This window comes from Nipponia nippon, unplaced genomic scaffold (genome assembly GCF_047370975.1).
Source record: "Nipponia nippon isolate SJK-2023a ecotype South Korea unplaced genomic scaffold, ASM4737097v1 scaffold_7, whole genome shotgun sequence".
Taxonomy (NCBI): domain Eukaryota; kingdom Metazoa; phylum Chordata; class Aves; order Pelecaniformes; family Threskiornithidae; genus Nipponia; species Nipponia nippon.
Genome location: NW_028262391.1, coordinates 7135973 through 7159054, shown reverse-complemented (window position 1 = coordinate 7159054; position 23082 = coordinate 7135973). Strand labels below are relative to the sequence as shown.

General features: G+C 38.1%; 1 long non-coding RNA gene across 1 annotated transcript in view; it reads left to right on the top strand.

The window, feature by feature from the left end:
• The window catches only part of LOC148050781 (uncharacterized), a 43433-nt gene extending 21308 nt beyond the window's left edge, over window positions 1–22125 (top strand). Inside the window, exons 2-3 of the long non-coding RNA XR_015700625.1 lie at window positions 15302–15337; window positions 19494–22125. This is a non-coding gene — a long non-coding RNA (uncharacterized LOC148050781). The remainder of the gene's footprint in view (window positions 1–15301; window positions 15338–19493) is intronic.
• Window positions 22126–23082: the final 957 nt, after the last annotated feature.

Here is a 23082-nt window from a genome sequence, read left to right as displayed (position 1 = left end):
TTCAAGATGAAACATGCTGGAAAACATAAATAATAATAATAATTATTATTATTATTATTATGCAGCTATTGTGGTTATGAATGTTTAATTTTTAGACTCCAGGCTGTGGCCAAACTCCATGCAAGAAACAAGAAGAAAAAGGAGTAATTACATGCTAAAATGGCTGAAATCCTTCTCTGGAGCCTTCTATACTATACCTTTTGAAGGTGTATTTTTCTCCTTAAGTTTATTTGTTATTAACTTACAAACCAATTGAGCTATATGCTAAATGGTTCAACGGCAGTTATGACTGGACAAATGTAAGATACGTTTGCTTCAGATTTCTCAACCTGTCCCCTATTGTGATTTATGTATTGCATCTGGGTTTTCACCCGGTGCTAAGGCGCTGGATTGCTTCAGTGCACGGACAGCTATGTGAGGAGCACATGCGTCAGTGTGAGCCTGCAGGATATTTCTGACAAATATTTTAACAAGTGCTTTTGTCAAACCAAACATGCAATTATTTCCAGTATTGTAAGGCTGAATCGCTTTGGTGGGTTTTTTTTTGTGTGGTTGTTCTTTGGGGTTTTTTTTTTTTTTTTTTTTTTTTTTCTCCCCCCTCCTTGAACTGAAGGAAGAAGTCTTAGGTATGTTAGTTGCGGGGTCACTGTGGAGGGATATAACTTAGACGCTACTGTATATTGGGCCAAATCCAATGTGATGGCATTGAGGGATTTGCAGATCCATGGGAAGGGATATAAGCTTTATTTTGGAAGGAGGTAAGGAGAAGGAAGATGCTATAGCATCTCTCCCCTACCTGGATTTCCTCGCACATCCCTCTCAAAATGTCTGTTGTAACTTAACTTCACAGCAGAGCAGCCTTCAGCTAGTCCTGCCATCTTCTTTTAATAAATTTTTTAAAGATAACCCTGCAATACACCTAGGAAATGTAGTCACGGTTTTCAGTGGGAAATGTCATATCTGGAGTCTATCCTATATGATTCATTCCCACCATAAGCTCTCATTAACTTCAAGAAAGCTGACAGGTTGAACAGTGTACTTCTCTTTTGGGTAAAATCTTATTTTCTCTTGCCGCTTAAATAGACAAGAAGGTTTTAATATTGTTTCTAGGAGAGAAGAAAAGTCTTTTAGACAGTAAGTGTCTTCTCTTTTTGTTGCTTTCTGTGATTAAAAACTCATTTTAACAATAAGCCTGATTCTGCAGTGAGTTATTTGAGGAGAAATCTGAATTGGTGAGGCTCTAAATGGGAGCTTAATCTGTCCTTCAGAAATGCATTCGGTCAAGTCTCCGGTGGCCTCTAGCCTTAATGAGACCAGCTTATCTGCACCAGGTCTACCTCCTGAATATTTCTAGGATTGGGGCTTTTGTTACTTGATTTAATCATCATGTAAGGATTCATTAATATTTTTTTTGTTTGATTACTGCAGAAGAGCTGGTAGAGTGAAACATGGATATATATTTTTCTGGATGATAAATATTGGAATAAATTTTTGAAGAAGTAAAAGTACAAAATAATTTTGCTTAATTTTCTGTCAACAATTCAGAACTCTGATCAGCTTGGTGTGAATCTTGCTGCTTGAATTTGGAGCTCTGTGTGCAGTGGTTAGCGGCTATTTTTGGGCTGCAACATGGTAATGTGGAGAGAAAGGAAGAATCTATTGGGAAACTAAAAATATGTTGCAAATCTTATGTAGGTGGAATAAAATTATCCAACTTGACACTGCAGAAAATGCAGGGATATCATCTTAGGATACATGATTAAATTGAGTTTTATTTCTTATCGTAGTATCTTGTTGTGTGTTGACAGAGTGCAAGTTATAAGCAATTGCTATGCATTTTGTAAATAGCTGCATTTCCTATTCCATGCTTTGTTCTCCAATATTTTTAAGAACACAGACTCTTCACAATATAAAAACGTAAGAATATGTGGGCTTTGGTTGCCTTTGTGTGGCCTCTCCACCCCCAAAATCATGTAACTCAATTTTCTATCAGAACTATTTAAGTAGAAAATGAAGACTGATATTCTCTCCGAACTTCACTTCTGGTGAGCCGCGACGTGAGGTTGGCAGTCAATCTGTTTCTCAAACAGGGAAAATGCTGTAGAACAAAGCTTTATTTGATGCAAAATCCAGAAGGATGATATTGTGGATCACTTTAATAATGTTAATTTTGTAATACTAATGAACTTTCTATGTCTTCCTTGGTTTTATTTGGTGGGAGAGTTGTAAATTAAGGAAAGAAGATATTAGAATTACAAGGGCAATCATGCTTCATAATCACCACACAGCAGAGGCTTTTATTTCAGCAGTGAACAGGAAACATTCAGGACAGTAGCATTAATTTTATTGTCTTGGTAGGCAGGCCCAAATTAACCAATTACAGGCATATGATGAAGTGAGAATCACAGCTGGAGGGCAACAGCTGCACAGAGCTTTTGCTGCACCCTAGATAACGATTTCTAAAGCTCAGGGTAGGATTCTTAAAGATATTTAGGCTCCTTCCATCTGAAAACACCTGGAATTGGGAACCTGTTACAGACTTCGCTCATGTATTTGGCTTGCGAGAATTTTTTTGTATACTTGAGTAAAAGAAAACTTTATGCAAGTCCACATGCTCTTAGTACAACAAAGATTCCTAGGGAAAGAAATATGGCTGTTTAAATCAGAATTCACATCTGTTGATATAACTGCTTTTCAGTAGTGTGGGGTTTTGTTTTTTGGTTTTGGGTGTTTTTGTTTTTTTTCCCCCCTGCTCATCTCGAGCTAGTGCAGATGGGGAAAAGCGTGGTTATTTCTGACAATGATTGTGTGAATGCTTTGCACATGACAACTGAATAGCAAGGAGAGACCGAGTGATGAGACATATAAGAATCGAAGGGCAGCCTTATGGCAGATTTTGTTCTCCCTGACTTTAGGAGTCATTTGCAACATGTGATTATATTTTATCTCATATTACTTTGAAAGCAGTCTAGGCAGTATCAATTTTTTTTTTTTTACTTGAGTTGTGTTCTTGAAGTGCTTGAATACTTTTTTTTCTTCATTTATTTTTCTGGAAGTGGTTCAAAAGACATTTGGAGAAGTTAATGAGACTATTTGTAATCTATTTTGTTTTTTTCTTTTGGGGGTGATCCAAAGCCATTTGAAGGCAATAGAATGGTTTCATTGACTCTGAAGAGCTATGGGTTAGGCCCTCAATGAGAATTGTTTTTAGTCTATGGACAATTAGGTGATAACTCCATATGTGAAATTAGAAAATAAAAGTATAAACATTATAGCTCAAAATGTTTTAGTATTGCTTTGCAGTTCTGTTTTCCAGCATGCTGTAGTTATACTGCCTCTCTGGCCCTAGATGTGGTCGGGTGGACTAGTATTCTGGTACAGGAACCACTTTCAAATAACTGGAGATTATTAGACTGATAATTACTGGTACCAAAAAAGAAAAATAAGAAAGGAAGTTAAAGTCCAGATTTGTTGTTGCAACGGGGATTTTTGGCAATAATGAGGACAAATCTTCTTTTCAGTCATTATGGGTCACAAGGAAGCTGTATCTGTGGGCACAGGTATAGTTACTCCTGCCTTGAGACTGGAGGTGGACTGGCTGACCTCTAAGTCCCTTACAGCTCTATTTTTTGTGTGGGTGGTAGTAAGGTTGTTTTGTGGTTTGGTTTTTGGGGGTGTTGGCTGGTGGGTTTTTTAGGTGTGGTTTTTTTTTTTCCACCCTATAAAGTGATGCTTGTGGAAAAAAAGCTCTTAATGGTACATTAATTATACATTAGTGTATTGTGATAACAAAGTAGAGGGTAAATACAAATGTGAGGGAAGAAATTGAGATAAAAGGAGAATGAAGAGGGGAATTGAAGTTGCTCTCGCTGGTAAATAAGGCTCAATGTCACCCCTTTTATTTGCTACTTGCTGAAGATGAGGAGGGAAATGTATATTTACAACTATGTTAATGTTAGCACATTCAAAACTGAAGATAAAACTGACTTATAGGTGTTTCCCTTTGGTTTGCTAGTTGTTCTGAAAACTGGTTTTGGGAGGGGTTCACTCACGGATGTTTCACCAGCAGACAGCAATGTGCCCACTGTGACTAAATGTGCTCATTCCCTATACCTCCTGTGTCAGCCTCATTATATGAAACGTGAATTACAGGGGCAGATGTATAATCTGGGAATGGTTCCAGATCCATCTTTTAAACAATGAGGTGCTCCACGCTGATTGCACCAAGTATGTTCCTCTGTACCCACGCCAGCAACTGCAGCGAAGGTCTGCTTTGAGCTGTGCTGCTTGGTACACAAGTCAGGTGGGGAAATTGTTGCAGTGGCTGCCCATCGTCAACATGTTAGTTCAATCAGTCTTCAATGAGGAGTATCTTGCTGATGTGTGGAAACTTCCTCAGATGTGAATTTTATTAAAGTGGGTTTGGATTATTTTCTCGGATAGCTTTGCTCAATTCTGAAGTGGCCTCAGTTGCAATTTTTACTCTTGTCCCATTAATAACTTCCCATCATTTATTTAACTGACAAGGTAGTTGATGTATAGGCATCCTATATCTACACTTGGGCTTCTTTAATATTGCTAGCTTTTTATTTTGGGGTGAATCCATAGTAGCTTGGTTATGTTTCGCTTAATGAGATTTCAGTGTGAGGTGGAGGCAAAAGTGGCCTGAGATCCCCACCCTTATATGCATATTAAGTGCTCGCTCGTCTCTGCTAAAGTGTGCTAAGAAAGAAGTGTTGTGTTTCTCAGCAGAGCTGTGCACAGCTGACTCAACCTCCCATTGTAAACCTTAAGGTTGTCAGAGATACAAGGAAATGACTCTCCCGATACAACTTTTTCTTTTCCCAAAGTAACATACAGTTGCTGACTAATATCTGGCTACAGTTCATGTTGCTTTGGTGGGAAGTATTAATGCTTTATGGTATCTCGGGGGTATGGTTAATAGCTTTATCAGATAATTACAGTGCTGGAAACAATATGTGATGTGTGCTCTGTTGTGGGGATTTGAGATGCACCCTATCTCACAGGGCTCTTAGCATTAATACCTTTACTTCTCTCATCCATTTCAAATAGCAAAGGATGAGCTGGAACAGATGGTTATGCTTTGTCCCTGTTGTCCTAGCCCAAATCCCAGACCTGCTTGCTCTCCCTCAGGAAAGCTCTATGCTACAACCTCTAGTTGACTCTTCTCCAATGCTTACACCTAGGAGAGGTCATACATGCCTCTTACAAGGACATTTTACGGGATAAAGGACTCTGTCCTCTGCTTCTCTGAGGGAGGAATTCAGAGCGGTGGATGTCACGTCTGTACCCAGTGGAGACTTTGGTGTAGCCTGCACACTTGGTGCTGGATTAGGGTGGTGGAATAAAAGGTCAGGGTTCTTGTTGTCTGCACATTTGTAGACCAGCTGTGAGGAGTTTGTAACTTGGGCTCGAGCATATGAAACATGGGGCTTGTGATCAGCCTCAGGGACAGTGCTTCATTCCTGGCTGGTGGAGGGAAGGCTGACTCACAGTGTCTAAATACGGTGGCAGTTAACATTGACAGCAAGCAGGGTCATAAGCAGTAGGGAAGAAAATGAAAGTCTGAGGAGCGGATGTGGTCTCTCTTTAACCTTTTTGGGCTGGTAACATAACTCATTGTAAGATTAACCAGGCTTCATTAGATTCTTCTCTGATGAAATCCAACCTTAAATTAAATGCGCAGCTGAAGTGTAACCTTCTTTTGTAGAAGTCCCTGAGGGCTGGACAACTTCCCTTACAAGAAGGAGCAAGAAGTGGACAGGAAACTTTTGCTATCCTCTATGGCCACTGCTTGCTCCATGTGACCCCTTGGTGGGATTGAGCCTGTTAGGGAGGTTTTGTGCCCTAAAACGAAGCTCGTAAAACAGGTTCTTGTGTGCTGTACTTCGTGTTGTGTTCCTTATTTTGGCCATGTTAAATGCTTCTTGGAACAGAAAATGATACTAGTAGTGTGTTTGTGTGCTTACAAATATAAACTAATATACTTGCAGAGCCAGAAGTTTTAATCAAACTTGGATGAGTTAGATATAAAATTCTCCTCCATCAACAAAAGAAGTAGCATCAAGCCATGACGTCTCTGTGTCCAGACACACTGCAAGCCAGAAACAGAATTTAAATGTGACTAGCCTCCTTGTAGCTTAAAAAAAAAAAAATCATATTTACTTTTACTGACTTTCCAAACTTATTGCACGCAGCCCTGTGTGCTGCACCGTTGAAACATGTAGGAAGGAATTGCCTTTTACTGCTTTTGCCTTTCATCTCCCGTGCATGCTGGGACAGGTCTCCAATGCCTGCTGGCTATTGGAGACAACAGAACAGACACACCCAAAGGTGTGTCCTTCCTTGCTAACTCTCCATAGTTTCCTCAGTGCCACCGTCAGCCTCCTGAACCTACACAAGTACACCTTCTCCAAAGAAACATTTCAAGTTTTATCCAGAGATAACCAGAACTTCTCCAGGGATTTGGTGGGAGCTATGGGGAGATCAGACTTTGAAACTATGAACTCCTTTTAGAAATAGTAAACTGGTGGCAACTGAGTTTGAACTTCTTGGCAGATTCTTCAAGGACATTGTGTGGCCTCTCTGCTGGGAACCACAAGTGTTTCTATACCTGTATGTGGGCATGTCCCTTGACATAGAAATGGTGAGCCACATAGTGTCCCATTAGTCTGACTGAACATTTAACATCACAGTTTAATTAGGCCATGATCTTTTATAGAGTACAAAATATAAGGCCTTCATGCTGTAGACAGTAATTTCATACTAGATATATAATTTTTTTTAGTTAAGTCAAGCTTGGAAAAAAATTTCTAGTATTTTTGCACCTTCTACAAAGTTACTTAGCTAATTCAAGTAAGCCATTTTACTACAGCACAAAGACATTGGGCCATGCTCAACTGCTGTGTAATGCTTATAATATAAAGTAAATATTCTTAAGCCATTTGGACACAAGGAAGTTTGGAAATCAAGTGTTCTTGGATGATACCAATTTCATAGGCTTGGATCCTTCCTGTTGATTGTTTGCTCACATACACATTTTATATATATATATATGTATATATATAAAATAAGTATATATAGAAAAATGATACGATTCTTCTCTTGGTCAATCCCAGCAGCTGTATGGTGACTTAATTTTTTTTTTGCAATCTATCCAACTAGCTTTTAAGAGTTAATTTCTACTCTGAAAGTATCCTGAAGCATTAACTACACAGTTCTCAAAGTCCTCATGCTATCCTGTAAGCTCATCAGAAAAGAACATGGCACACACCATCCTTCTTGTGTGAAGCGTTTGAAGGTGAGAGATTTTCTCTCTCTGAGGAATACCTCTGTTTAGATTTGTGTCCTACCACAAAATGTTTTGTGAAGTTAAATGTTTTTATAAAATCTAGGAGATAAATCAAATTTAGAATGGCAGTGACTAGTATGACCTTTCATTAAAAACTGTTGGAAAAATGAAGGGGGGGAAAAGGGTGAGCTTTTAGTCTTAATTTTTAAAAGACTTGAATTATTTTCCTTGGTGAAGGACAAATTTCAAGTCGTACATTATCAAATATTGAATATATTTGCTGCTTATGTAAAAGAGTAACTTTATCCTAGTGAGACAGAGGAGATTAAAACAAGCAGGCTGCATTCCTAAATTCAATTGTTTTCCTGGGAGATGCCATGCAGCTTGGCAATAGATTGACACTGTGTCAAATCTGTTTCTTTAAAATTGCACTCAAACGAGATGCCCTCTAAATGTGTCCCTGAAAACTGCGCCGGCTGATGCGGTACCTAATGAAATTAGTGAATTAAATTTCTGAGAAATTATTATCTGAACGCATGAAGCCCTTTCAGACTGTATCATTTGTTTGAACGTTAAATTAAGCAATCTCCCTTCCAAAGAGCTCAGAAGAGTGCTTAAAAGGGCCAGCAGTATGTCTTCTGCTCCCTCTGGAGGAAAACACGTTTACTTTGCCTGTTTGTTCTCCACTCAATAATTGAACTCTTTGCGAAGGGTGTATCAACAATAAATTGACAAATCAGGGAGGACACTGTTTACTAAGGTAAAATTAGATCCGTGTCATAGGTCTTGAAATACATCACAGAACTAGATGAAAAGGTAACAGCTGATGCCTTGAGTCAGCCACTGCTTGACGGTGCTAACTGGGAAGGATATTTGATGATGACTTTGAGCAAATGCAGTCAATAGCCAATATATCCTCCTGAAGCCAGGCACAGCCCTTGTTTTACTATCAGTCCTTATCGGTCTGGACACTGCAAAAAAAAAAGATGCCATATGTGTTGGGTATCAGATAAAGATTAAAGGCCATAGTTTTTATCAACTCAAACGTTGAGCTGGCTGGATAGAGGACAGCAAAAAAAACTCAATCTGCAGACCACCTGTCAGGGCAAGCCCAGTATTATGTTTTAATATATGAACTGTGATTAGAAAAAAAAAAATGCTAGTACTCCTTGCAAATGCTCTTTCTTTCTGCTTTGTCTCCTGGCATGAAGAGGATCATATGAAAATCTCTGTTTAAGCAATAATTAAAAGTATGTTTCCGGCACCAGGGTTGGCATGGCAAAGCCTGGAAATGGGACTCTTAAAAGCTTTAGAGATATAAAGGAACTCTTTCTTTTCCTTGTGATTAAAACATGGGCATCACTGTTTGCTGGTTTCTTGATTAAACTTTCCAAATCTGAGCAGGTATTGAACAGTGTGCATTTTAAGTACATGCTGCTATGCACATCGAAACTTGCAGTATCAACAAATATAGATGAGGAAATTCTGGCAAGGAATAGATAATAGTTAACTGCAATAGGACTGAGGGGTCCTAATTTTGGGCATTGGTGTTTGCGTGTGAATGATTTCTAAGGGTAATAATAGGGAAGTCAAAGTATCTCAGAACAGGCACTTTAACATACTTCTCCATCTTGGGGAGTCTTTTTACTTTTGATCCTTTTCCCCTCTCATTACTGTCTTTGCTGAAAAACTTGACTAGATTTTGGGTTTTCAAGGCTGGAAAACATAGGGAAAGCATAATGTAATTTCATTTTTACACATGAGAGATCTGTCCTGTCTAAGCAGCCTGTTAGTGATGTAGTTTATTTTATTTATACCAAAACATCTGGTAGTTGACGAGTATGGAGCTAGTTATGTGCTCTTAAGAACATATATCTAAAGGGCTTTTGTGAGGAACACTTTTTTTTTTTTTCTCTGAAAGTGCTGCCAATTAGCTCTAGCATTGGCAAATGAATGACAACGTGGGGAACGCTGTGTCTGAGGCAGATCCGGCTATGCTTTAAAGAAATGCAAAAAGGCAGTAATTAAAATTAGCAGCAAAAAGTAGAACTTGCTTGATGTGGTGCTGTCAATGAAATCAAAACCTTATGAGTTAATGCAGGCTTTTGATAGTATTTTCATCAACTGTAACGTTCATGGAGAACAGGCTTGTTTTTCAGTGATTGACCATCACTGGTTCATGGAAATAAGATATTGGCAGTCTACAGTACACAGATAACTTTTAAAAGACATTTTTATTTATGAAAAGCAATTTTTTTCCAATTTTACACTTAAACAGAGAGGAGCTGTGTTTTTGGCCAATGTAAATTACTGAAGTCAATGACACCATGCTGGAGGGATGCATTCCCCTTCTGATAGGGGAGAGCACAGGCAGTTGGAGCTTTCGACCAAGAATCCTAAACGTAAATGCAAGTTTTCAGATCTCTAGGGTGTTCAAAGGATACTTTAGGTTTCTGACAGGCTCTAGTTGAATACTGCATAGCTGTTGTTGGAGGCAGGATGCCAGCCTTGCTGCCAAAAGTCACCCACATGTGGCAGAGCCTGTAAAAGCTCCTGCTCACAGGGAGGCACCTGATCAGGTGGGGTGCTCTCACCTGTTCCCCAGAAATAGTCCCTTTCCTCTAGTTTTTGCAAGATAGACTGAAAATCATCAAATAAGTGGATTTCAGGCTGCAGCTGCCTGAAGTTTGAATGCCTTTCCCAAAAGCACGGCTGCTAAGCGCTGAGCAGGTATGCTATTCCCTCAGTGCTCACATAACTCCCTTAAAGATAACGAGAGTTGTGCGTTTGTGTTGAGAAAAGACCGTTACTCTTAATTGCTTTAAAAAGGATTTTATTTCATCCATTAAAATGAAGAATCTCCTGTAGCAGCAGCATATACAAATATGTTTTCATGGATCTGTTTTGAGCTTCCCTTTAAATGAATGGTAGCAAAAATCATACCTTCTGATGGCAAATATTTAGTATTTGCAACAGAGCAAGAACTGAAAAATCCATGTAGCTTAAAACAGACTACTATTATTTTAATGAAAATGATTCAGACTTGACAAGCTCTGTTACAAGTAGAGGGAGTCTGCTGGTAGGTTTATATAGCAGTATGTTAACTACTTAAATAATTGGGAAAAACTGTGGTCCAAGTGGCTAACAAAAAATTTACCTTAAAGACACAGCGGCACTTTATTCCATATTAGCTGATGTTTCTTACCATGAAAAGTTAGTTTTCTCTTAGCAAAATGTCTTTTCTGTTCTGCTAGGCAATTCAAAATTAAAGGCTGATGGGACATGCTAATGAAATAAAGCAATAAATATTTTTCTGACAGGTGCAAAATACAGTACTTGTTCAATAAGATTATATTTTTGGAAAATTTTGCTTGGTAAATCTAATTTGTGTCAGTTCAATATTGGCTTGAACATCTAGTTCTAATGTATTGAAAGCACTAGAAAGACTATAACCATTTGTTTAGCACAAAGTGTTCAATCTATAAGAATGAACTTCATTAAATTTAATTTTCTGAGCAAAAAGACAATCAAAGCAAGCAAAGCAGCAAAAAACCCACGTCACTTCACCTCTGAACAAAGGAAGAAGCAAAGTGTGTTTGAAAGCACCGGACCAGTGGTAGCAGTGACCTTGCCGATATGACTCACATGAAGAGGACTGTGAAGGCGCTCAGGAGAGATTGTCAGAGTTGCTATTGATTTCTTTTGCAGAATATCAGAGATTCATTTTTACACGGGAAAAGCTTGGATGAGCTGCACTGGCATTACTGGTTTTTTTTTAGTATGGGAAAATTTAGAGATTAGGCATGCTCTAACTACCCTACAGGTGGTTGAAACCACTACCTTGGAGGATGAAAGCACTTTGTTTACCATGAGATAAGTGGAAAAACCTCTATGAAATAAAATAATCTGTCAGATTTTTAGCTGTTGCTCACTTTTATTTGTGTGATCGCTATTTTCAGTGCAACCACCCTGATATTCTAGCCTATTTCTAGGCCACTCTTGCAGAGACTTCTTGTGGATTGTCAATGCAATGGTCATGCCCTGAATGTCCTTCAGGTCAGTATTTAAGTCTCAACCAGTTTCCCCAATGCTGCTGTTCTCAGAACTGTTTGAGATGGAGATGACATTGGGAGGGAACTTCCCTACTTTTTATTTAACATTGTAGTTATTTTGAATTCATGCATTTTACACTTGAGTAAGGTTCTAAAGGTCAGCAAATGAGTACATCAGACACTTTAAATATGTATTTTATTTTGCATGTTTGTTTACAGACCTTCCTTCTGCTAAGGGCAGGAACAGGGTAGAGTTAACTCTATTACTCCATTAATTTATTCTGATAGCTTCAGAGCACTAGAGCTCCAGGGATGGAGGCATGTACTGTGCAGGAGACCAATTTTACAGGTGTTTACCAGAGCTGTCTCACTCAGGGGTCCTGGAATAGGCTGGGATTAATCATTGCTGTGAAGGTCTTGGCAAGACTCACCTATGGGACCTTGACCGGTCTATTATAAAGGTCTTGAAAAGTTTTGTCTTGACAACAAGATATCTGATATCACTTGGAGTGTATTTATGATAAGTAACACCTAGTGTCCTGTTGTCTAGGGTCCTGTCTTCTGCTGTCCATAAAATAGTGCATTACTTCAGAGAACTTTTAATTCTTTACAATTGTTTGGTCTGAAATTCTGAAAACTCAGGATTCCTGCGGACTTGTGTGGCTGGCACGTTTCAGGGTGCCTCTATGGTTATTTGGTTCTCATGAGCTCCAGTTGAGGACGCAACAGGGGAAGAAACTAATGGTTCTGTCTTAACAGGTTCTGTAATTTTTTTTTTTGTGTTATTGTTTTGGTAGTGACAGGTTCAATGTAGTGAATGGTAATCAATAGAAACACAAGCTATCCGCTTCAAGCAAAGTGTTGATAATTGAAGCTAGTAGAGACCATCTGATATTTCTAGCTTGTTATACATAAAGTAGCTGGTTGTATTGAACACTACTTTGTGGTATCACTTGGCAAATGACTTTTGATGATAATCTCAAACTAATAACTCTAGTCGATGTCCAAACTGCAGTCTGCAGGAGAGACTAAACTTTTAAACTAGCTTTAATCCAGGGAAATCAGCTCAAGGGAACAAAACCAGTGAAGAGACAATGGCCAGACCCTAATAATATACAGCAGTTGCATCTTGCAAAGCGCTTGTAGACCTCTATGGTCTCAAGGCCAGGAGGCTTCATCTTTCTGGCTGTAGTGGCTTGACTTTTTTCTTTTTTAATGTCTGTTTATATCCAGGTGGTGTGTTTTTGTTTTTTGTAACATCTCTTGGTTATATCATAGCCATGGTTTGTATATTTTTCAGCATTAAAAATGATGGTTTAGAGAGCTCAGTCACAAAATTTAGCTGAGATGTAAATAAAATTTGAATGTGTTCCTTGCATGATAGAAGTAATTTGTTCAGTAGTGGTGTAGAAAGCAGAGTTACTATTTTTCAGCTAATAACACTTGTAGAATTTGTACTGATTATACTGTAGTTATATAAAAACATAGATAAAATACTATAGTTATATAAAAACATAGGTATACTTACCTCCTGAACTTCTGAAACCTGGAAAACTGTGGTGTCCTTGCACTAAAATGCAAACAGAGGGCTGTAATTTTGTTAAGAAAAAAAAACACCTACCCACCTTGCTCTGTAATTCATCCTTTCTTGCTTTGTTAGTTTCCCTACCATTATGCTAAATCTTCAAGTAAAGATCAAAACTAGCAATTATCCTGAGTGAGTGTTTAAAGCCTGGTCTGCTTTACTGTTAGTATTGGTTACAGCCTTTGCCTGCGTTTGGGTACCAAGGCATGGATGTTTCTGGAGGTCTCATTCGCCTTCCTTTAATGAGTTTTGTGGCGTCATTGTGTTTAGGGTATTTCACCTTTATAGGTAAAACGATACATTTGAGAAGACGGCAAGGACATGATGGTAACATCAGATCCCTGGTTTCTGCTCTCTGTGCCATTTATATTTATTATGCTGTACACTGACCTGCTGAAGTTGTTAACTGCTACATTAAAATGACTGAATTCCAAATATCACAGCTTTATTATGTTTCCCATTGTAGTTTATTTTTGAGGGGAATATGTAATGAACTTTAGTGAAAACCAGAAGCAATCATCTCTTCACAAAGCCTTGGGTCTTGTATTGGATTTCAGAACAAGTGGTAATTGGCGGTCAGAGATCATTAGCATCTTTTTCAGGGGTTGGAAATCCTGCAAACTCTTTTCCTTTCCCCTCCGACTTGCAGAAATTTTGTGTTGTTTTTTTTTCTTTATGCAAGCACTCAGCTAATGATCTAGTTGGAGTACATAAATGTAGACTAATCTGACTGCTAATTAAGCATGGTTAAAAAGATACTGTTTTTATTATATGCTGTCTCTTGTGTTTTCTATTGCTCTCTTACTGGATATCGCACAAAGCTGCTGTTCCTTTAACTTTGCAAGATTTTTCAAAGTTGCTTATGATGGCACTCTTAAAACTGATTAGCACAATACCTAGCTGGGATCACCAGCTGTGGTGCTGACTCATTGGATTTTGGGGCAGACCATCATGTGTGAATCTTTTAGCTTTGCAGAAGACTGATTCATGGTGGTGAGGCTAGAGGATTTTCTAGGTTTAAAAAAAAATATATCACTAGAATCAGTGGGATTGTACCTAATTAAAAATACGAGTTTCTTGGAATTATGATTTTTAATTTTTTTATTTTTTTTAAACTGGGGTTGGTGAAGTGTATTTAAATTGAGCCATCTAACTTTGCGCTGCAGCAGATGAGGAGCTGATGGCAATGCTGGATCATTAACAAGTACTGAGGAACAGTGATTTCTTAAACCGTGTCTGTCTTACCTGCAGAGGAAAACTGTACATCAAAATCATTTTTGTCTCCAACTGCCCACACAATTTGATATGAATGGCTGTCTCAGTTGAAGAGATGCAGCCTGAAATATCAGCAGTGTTGCAAGTCTGGGAATTGTGCTGTCTGGCAAAGTTATGTGGAAAGATCTAAAACCCATGTATGTTATTAAGTGATACTTCTGATGTTATGGCTTTTGGGTATTGGTTCTATTTACTTCTTGAACAATTTTTGGATTTTTTTTTTCCTAAAGTAAGTGTAAGGGGAATATTTCTCAATTTTATATGGTGAAAGCTCAACAAACCCCATAAAAATTCTCAAAAGAGAGAAAAATCTATATGGGATATTTATAGTCAATTATTTTTCTGATTCTTCCTTTCTTCAACTTGCAAGCTTTATGTGAGCTTCAGCTTTATCCATTTTACACTCCAGCAAGCTTTGCAAATAAATACTGATGGTTAAGGAGAGTTACTGATCTATTCTTAAGCCCAGCTTTACAGTAGCTGTAATACTGAGGCTGTCTGTATCACATTGATCTATGTTAGATTAGAAGCTTATTCCTCGTAGGCTGCTCGTTTGTAGACCTTTTAAACACATAGTTATGAAGCAGCCTAAACTTTAACAGGTATAAAAATAAAAATTGGCTGTATTTATCAAGTTTACTTTAAAAGATTGAGCCTATGCTCAATTGAACAACACAGCGCTGCAACTGCAGAGTCATGAAATACCAGACAAAACTCACAAGAGGCTAATTCAGGTATGTTTCCCTTATTAAATTTCTGCACAACGGGGAAAGATTCTCCTCATCTTCTGCCAAAACATTCTAGCTATTATGCAGGTTTTGAAGAACTGCAGAGTTTTTGTATACATGTGCTCTAGCCTTATCGGCAAGTGAAAATTGCCATCTCTTGCTTTTCAGAAATCTCACTTCCAATTATATCACTGTGATCTTTGGGTTGATTTGCACATAGTCTTCAGCCTCAGCATTTTGATCCAAAACTGTGTAGCTCCAAATACAGCATATAAATGTTTCTGATGGGTATCATTCTTAGCAGCAGCACCTGAATATCTGCATTAAAGCATGTTCTTTTTTATTACAGAGATTAAGGAAGGCAGTTGTGGACAAGTGTAGTAAGGTAAGGATTAATATGTTTCTGTCTGTACCCTAACTAACTATATTACTTCTAGTACTTAAAATATCTTTCTTTGCACAGCTTCTGCACACTTCTTGTTTTTCAGGATGTCTTTGTTGTAGTAAAACAATATGTAAAACACCTATCAAAACACAACTGTGCTACAGTTCTGAATCCCTGAACAAAGGCGTCCACATAACTGTTTGAATTTTGTTACATTATGGATTTTTTTCTGTTCTCATAAAAGCAGCTTAAACTGTTGGCAACTTGTACAGCATTGTACTAACAAAAAAAAGCCTAAACTTATAGCTCTGGACATAACTGATTTTGGAGCTCAAACAACATCTCTTTGGCCATAAGAAGTCATGTGGTAGCCTTCAATATACTTCTACCCTGATATTTGCCCAAGAGCTGTTAGGACATATGTTGAACACATGATCCCTCTGCATTTTCTGCAGGGTTTTTTATTGTGTATGGGGAGATGATGATTCTGTCATGGGGGTGTGCCTGTGGCAGGAGTGATAATCTGAAATTTGAACCACAGCTGGGTTTTCTTTGACACCTTTAAATGAAAATTACTGCACACATGTTTGTACACTGAGTATACAGGAGCATTTACAGCAGTCTAAAACACCCAGCACTCGAAGTAAAGCAATATTATTATTTCTGGCTGTCAGACATTATGAAATTGAAAATAATGAACTTCCAGATCAACACAGACATGCCAAGATAAGAGCCCAGATTCCTGGAAATGACACAGCTATCAGCACTTGTGGACAGAATTGAGGAGGGAACTTGTAACCTGCAGTAATAGGTTTGGCTTTCAACTCCATTTCTGCATAAGAAAGAAAACTAAGACCGTGTTGTCAGTATCTCAACCCCTTTTTATGCTGTTTGTGAAGATGTATGAAGGATGTATCCAGTCTTCAACTGATGGAGCCTTTTAATTGCTAATTGCCTTCTACACAGGTGTGACTGTGAACCACACAGTTCAGCTGAAACTACAGCTTCATGTTTCTAAAAAGCTCACTTCAAAGGCTGTTTTACACAGCTTTGTGTGAAAGGTAGCTTTGCTAACTGATGCTCTGTAGCCAAAAAAAAAAAAATGCATCTGGTTGTCAGATGTCACTTAATCATTATGAATTAGAAGCAGAAAGAGAATTGTGTTCAGCATCCAGGATTATTTTATACAATGTGTCACTTTGCATTATTTCCATTGTTCAGGGTTTACCCTGTTGCTGATAAAGCACAATTTCCAATACCTGCAACATCCTACCCCTGCTGAAGCTGGGCAAGTGGTACCTGCTGCTTGGCCATCAATTCTAATACAAGCCAAAGGGTTTTTCAGTGCCATACCTCTGTCATCTTTGTCATTTGTCCATCAGTCTTGCATGCTTGATGCAAAAAGGCAGCACTGGGCTAATCCATCCCGGAGTGGGATGCGAGATGCTGCATCCTTGGCATGTGTGGCTCCGGGTAGCTCTGCCAGCTGTGTAGGTTTGGAGCAACGCTGTCAAGTGTCTTAATGTTTCTAAATTATTTGGATATATTTTGAGTTGCAGATGACTCTGCAAAAATTTAATCTCTTGAGCAAAAAGTGTCTATGGTTGATATCTGCTGGAATCTTTTTGGAAAACTTCTGGCATTTCTGAGGATGCCAATTGAGTAAACAACAATCATTGATGTAAAAAAATCAAACAGATCAAACCCTCTTGTGTTCTCGTGCTTTTGAGGAAAGGAGTTAATTTTTGTCTTTTTATTAAGAAGCAGTCTTTGTGTTCTTCTGTCCTCACTTGAAAATCCCTGCTATTTTTCCAAAGCATGTACCTCTGAAAAACTGTAGTTTGAACTTGGGGGGAAAGAAAAAAGACCCTGTCTGTAGGAGAGGGCTAGGAAAGGCAGCTATCCCGGCAGCTCTGATAAGGAGGCTTGGAGTGGGTGCTGAAATGCAGAGATGAAAAGACTCCTGAGCCTGTCTAGCTTAAAGCAGTGGCGAAGCAGTAAGACGATGAATCTGTGAAAAGAAGAAGGTTGAGATGGGTCAGACAGTACAGGGAACAGAAATGGGGAAAATGAGCAGGAAAAAAACCTTGCCCCAGTAGACCTTAAAAGCTTCGACTAGAAACTGAAGATTTCTGTATCTTATTGTTCGTTTCCTTCTGACAGAATAACTGCTGATGTGCCCTATGTGGAAAGCTATCACTACCATCAATTATTTGATGCTCAGACCTTTATATCAGGGATCCAGACTTCCAGCCCCATTGATAAACCTTCATTGAATTTTTCTTTTTTTTTTTTAACCAAGGTTAGTTTTTGTTTGGTTTTTTGCTTGTTTTTGTTCAAGAAATGATTAAGAAATCCTACACGGAACACCATGGTTTGTAGTTGTCACTAAATTTCAAAGTCAAAAGTCAAAAATAAGGGAATGCCACTGCTGGACTGTGTCTGTCCATAGTGATATTATCTTTTTTGATGGCATCCCTCTGTTGTCCACCCAAAGGGAAGATTTACTCTGGGTGCCAGTCACTGAACAGGCCTTCCAGAGATCCAAGCAGGGCGCAGGCAGGGCCATGGGTCAAGTCAATAGAGACAATATTGGATTATGTGAAGTGCCAAATATTCTAAAAGGTTTATGTCCTGTGGCTCCACCTGGCACCTACAATTTACAGGTGCTTTTGACCTTAATCTCTTTCTGCTTCAGCTGTCTGTGAAGTATCTCCTCATCACACAGCTGTGTGGCAACAACAAATGTGTGTTTACAAAGCACTCTGTTATTGTGATGAACTCCCAGGAGGAAAATAAATAATCATTTCATTAGAATAATAATGTTAAGAATATGCAATAAATTGCACCTTGGCCATGGATTTGAGTACAAGAAAACAAACCCAAAAAGGTAATGTAAGATCTGAAGGGTAGGCATTGCTGCTTCCCTAACCTGAGTGGAAGGAGCCTTGGTGTCGTATATGATCAGACGATCAATGTATCTTCATAATGTGTAGAAGTCTTCAAAAGGAATTATAATTCTGCTTTTTTTTTTTCCTCTTACTCCTTGGTTTAGGATAGTCATTTAAAAAGTTATGTGCCAATGAGACATACACAACCACACATGAAATCAGTTTCTCAAATATTTCCATACACTATTTTTTTCCTGAGAGGAAAAAATATGTACGCGTGTGTGTGTATATATATATATAGGCAGACAAGTAAAATTTGTATACAGACAAAGTGCAGAAGTTGCATTTTGATGCACGTACTACCTGAACATGTCTAGTGTGAAAGGATATATTTGAATACCATGGTGATAGCATGCTTTATCTAAAGTCTAAAATGATAATTGAATTACTTTGATTTTTCATGGGCTTGTACAGGTATTTAGTTTAGATTTGACGGAACACATGTATCAAATTAGCAATGAGTTATTTGATAGAAATAACCTTAAATATCATACTATTTAAAATCTGACAATCAGGAAGCATCTGTCAGATGTACCACTAACATCACACCAAATGCGTGGCCTACTAAAGTTATTATGCTCTTTGTTTCTAGGTTATTAATTTATTCACTTATGCAAGTTGACTTCTAAAATACTTCTGAGTCTGATTCAATTCCCAGCGAAATGAACAGGAGTCTTTCTAGTGAATTGAACAGGACCTGGACTTGGTCCTGGCTCCACAGTGCTTTGCAGGGATTTTTCCTCAGGGTGGGGTGTGTTTGACTTCAAGAGCTAGCAGAGAGTGATGGAGAAATCAAGCACAAGTAACCTTCTGCCCCAAAGTATTAGCCATCATGGGCAGCACGGGAGTGATGTCAAGACTGTACTCCCAGAAATAAAAGATGCAAAACTGATCAGAGGTGAAAATAAGGCAGCGGGTACAACGAAAACACCGGAAATGATCATGCCCCCCCCCCCCCCCTTTGCAATGCAGTGGTATTGAGTGCTGCCCAGCAAAGATCAGAGGACTTGCATTGTCGTGGTCATTATGATCTTTTCTGATTTATTTTTTTCCTAAATTTAATCCTAAATGTTCCTGATTTTATTTTTTGTCTTTTTCACATCTTATTAATTTTCATTATATATTTTGAAAAACTGTTCATCTTGCATGTAGAATTCACCTTTATCCTACTGAAAGGCCCTGAAAATGCTTGGTCTTTTTCTTAGATCTTGGACTACCTTGGCAAATCAATGGTACCCTGCTTCTTCTTCCACTCATCTATGTGAAGACAAGACAGCCCTCAACATCTGCCCCCTTCCTGCTGTTAAACCCTGGGCAGAGGTGGATGCTTGTTGGGACACAGCAGGACTGACTGACAAGATGTCTCCCTCCATCTTCTCTTTTCCCATTTGCTTCAAGGTTTATCAAGCCCTCACCTGCTGAGATGACCTTCTGCCATTGTAAACTTTGCCAAAGAGCCTCTCCAACACATCAACATTAGAGGATCCTGCTACCTTCAGGCTCTGAGTCAAAGCGGTGAACTGCACACAGAGAGCAGGAACACCAAAAGCACCCCAACATTAATTTTGTTACAAACCAGACAAGGGATTGGTGCTAGATACAGTTAGGATTTTTCCTCCATTCTAATTAATTTTTTTATTTTATCTTTGCAAAGTCAAGTTAAATGATATAGATCTGTCATCTATTGCAAGGATGTTTTATGACTAGTCTTCAATGGAAAAACAGAACCTGCTTATAGAGAGTGTTTTCACCAAGAATATCTTGCTGAGATAAATCAAACACTTCATATTTCATGTGCTTGCCAAACAGCTTGAAGATCTAGGTTGTAACTGAGTGATCAGAGTTTATTAAAATAATAAGTTAACTTTGGGTAAAGTTACCTTATAGTTTTTAATGCCAGTTCTTTCTACTTCTCCTTTATGCATGCTGCCCTTTTGATAATACTATTAATATAAGAGTAAACTTAAAGTACTAAGTGATAGTCTCTTTATAAAAATCTTAACAGTCAAATATTTCTTGTATGGGTAAGAGAAGCTGCATTCAAAAGAAAGTAAGGGTGTAAATTTTCTATTAATTATTCATGTCATCTCTTTTTTTTTACTATTTATCTTCCCTTCTCTTGTCATATTGTGACTACTTTTATATTGATTAATCACATTCAGATATTTGAAGCTGGGCAACAGAACTGTTGACTTGATATGTCTATGAAAAGTGTGAAATCCAGATGTGCTGAGCATATTCTCACGTAAGTCTTTAGTACAAAGGTTGCTTAAATGAGAAGTTCTTCAAGATTTCATTCACAATAATGCATCTTTTGGGATTTCACTGTCTTCATATGAAAAGGGAATTTCCAATAAAGTACACAGTTACATACAGAGATAGCTCTTTCCTAAACTTTTAGTAAAATTTCTCATAATATGTGCTAGGAATATGATCTTTCTTAAATTCTGTATTTGACCACATCAACATCCTCTTAATGCTCTTATTTGTAAGTGGAAGGACTATTCCTTCCCACACATAACAATGCAATATTTATGGATAATGACAGAAATTGCTTATGGAAAGTAATAGTCTAAAAATCTTTTTTTTTAATGTGGTGATGATAATTAATGGTTATTTGGTGAATAATAGAATAGTGAAGTAGAAAATGTAGTTCTCATTTTGATTAAACACAAGAGTCCTAATGGCCAGAAATATTTATGGGTTTCTTGGTTTGATTTGGGAGCATGTGCCACCCATTTGTGAAGGTCCATGAAAAACAATCACTGATTCACTTTCAAATCTTTCCTCCAAAGGTTGGAACATGCTTTGGGAGGGGAAGGCAACTATAATCCAAATATATTTGGGGGCACAAAGCTACCTGAATTGCAGTGTTCAATCACAAGGTGGCAGTTATGCTTCACAAATAACGTTTTTTTTTTTTTTTAACTCTCACTTGCTTTTTGTCCAGCTCCAAAAAATGCTAGTGTGTGTTTCCTGGCTAAATTCACCTTTTTTTTCCTATGAACAAACATTCTTTACATATCTGAAAGAGGACCTCTTAGTATATCTATAGGTTTCAACTGTAATTCAATCTTATAGCAAATATACACAGTAAGACTATTAATAGACGTAAGGTTGCAAAGCTTCTTCATTTTCTTTTCACATAGCTGCAGTCCACACCATGAATTTTCATTAAAATTATTCATGTCAAAGAGTTACTAAAATTGTTTCTATTGGTATTTTTAAATTTTGCTCACAAGTGAATTATCTGTTTAGCTTATCTAAATTTTGTTATTCCTTATATCCTTGTTATTCAAAACCGATACCTACTTCCATACGCATTCTGTATAAGTAGTGCTGTGCACTGCTGGAGTCAAGTTGGTATATTCAAATAACTGTATCATTTTACCTGCTATAAATTTTTAACAGGATCTGAGTATAGGTATACAATAACCTCCTGAATGATATTTTACACTCGCCTTGACATTCTGCAGGAATCAGGGACATGAGTTACTAACTGCTATTCCACAAGCTGTTCTAGGGTGTGTTTGCTACTTTTATCATTCCTTTAGAAATTGAAAATCTTGTGACAATTGTGTGGCCTTTTTGGCTTTTTCTTGGTTTTGGGTTAATTTGCTTCACTTCTCACACACAAATCAGTTTGCTATGGCTTTTTGAGCTGGTCTTTTGTGGTTGTGTTTTGAGGACAAGACCCAAAATCAACAAATGTTTCTTGGAGATGCCCGATGAAACGGCATGTAGCTGGGTCCTATGTACCTCACTCTGAGGCAGATAGCTGGGAAAGTGTAATATTGTTGTTGATATTGTTGTTTATTTTCTCACCCCGAAGCTGGCTTTTGACTGGAAAAAAAATGTAAAAAAAATATCACAATGAGAAAGAGTGCAGCAGCTTTTTGACCTTGTTCCTCTACCCCATCCCCATGGCGAGAGCTCTGGTTTTCTTCTTCTAGGGAATTCAGTGTAGTCACAACCACTAACTTGCTGCTTAAAAAAAAATGTTTAAAAGGAAACTAAAGGTGACCTTTTCCACTCAGTGGAGCTAACTAAAAGCAATACTTAGCATGATGCCCAAGACAGCATCTGTATTCAGCCTGCTTACCGTAAGGGCTCCAGCAGGACTGCACTTAGCAAAAGCCCTCCAACAGGGGACAGCGGGGGGACGGACGTTCAGACCCCGAGTACCCAATTTGTCCTTGTTTTCATTTCTTCCTCTCTGAATATGCATACAGAGAAAATGCTTTCATTTATCTTTACCAAACTGCATCATCTTATTACTTGATTTTTCTCATGAGCAAAATGGCCAAACCATCCCTTGTGGCCTTTTATGACCACCGATGAACTGTTCTGCTGTTTGGCTTTGGCTGTTTTTGGTTGTGAGCATCTTCAGGGTTTCTGATGCAGGACTTGGACTTCTTTTTTTTTTTTTTTTTTTAAAAAGGCCTTTTCCACAGGATACTAAACATTTGTTGTGCACCCCAGAACATGATGATAAGTATTTGAAAGCACAGTCATTTTATTAGTCTTAAACTGTACATGCTTTCTTCTGTAGCAGCAATGAAAATGTGGAGGCTCAGGTTGTGTGTGCATACACATGTACAAGGTTAGGCCAAAATTTATCTGGTGCTTTTTCTTGTGCTGATTCTCTTACTACTGTTAATTGGGTGTCTTGAAGGTCGTGAAGACTGGTGGGCTTGGATCCCTGGAAAAAAAAGGTACAGGATAGGTGTTACTGCCTGTCATCAGTGTAGGTTTCTATGTTAAGTGTCACTAGTAGTTTTTCTTCCCTCATGC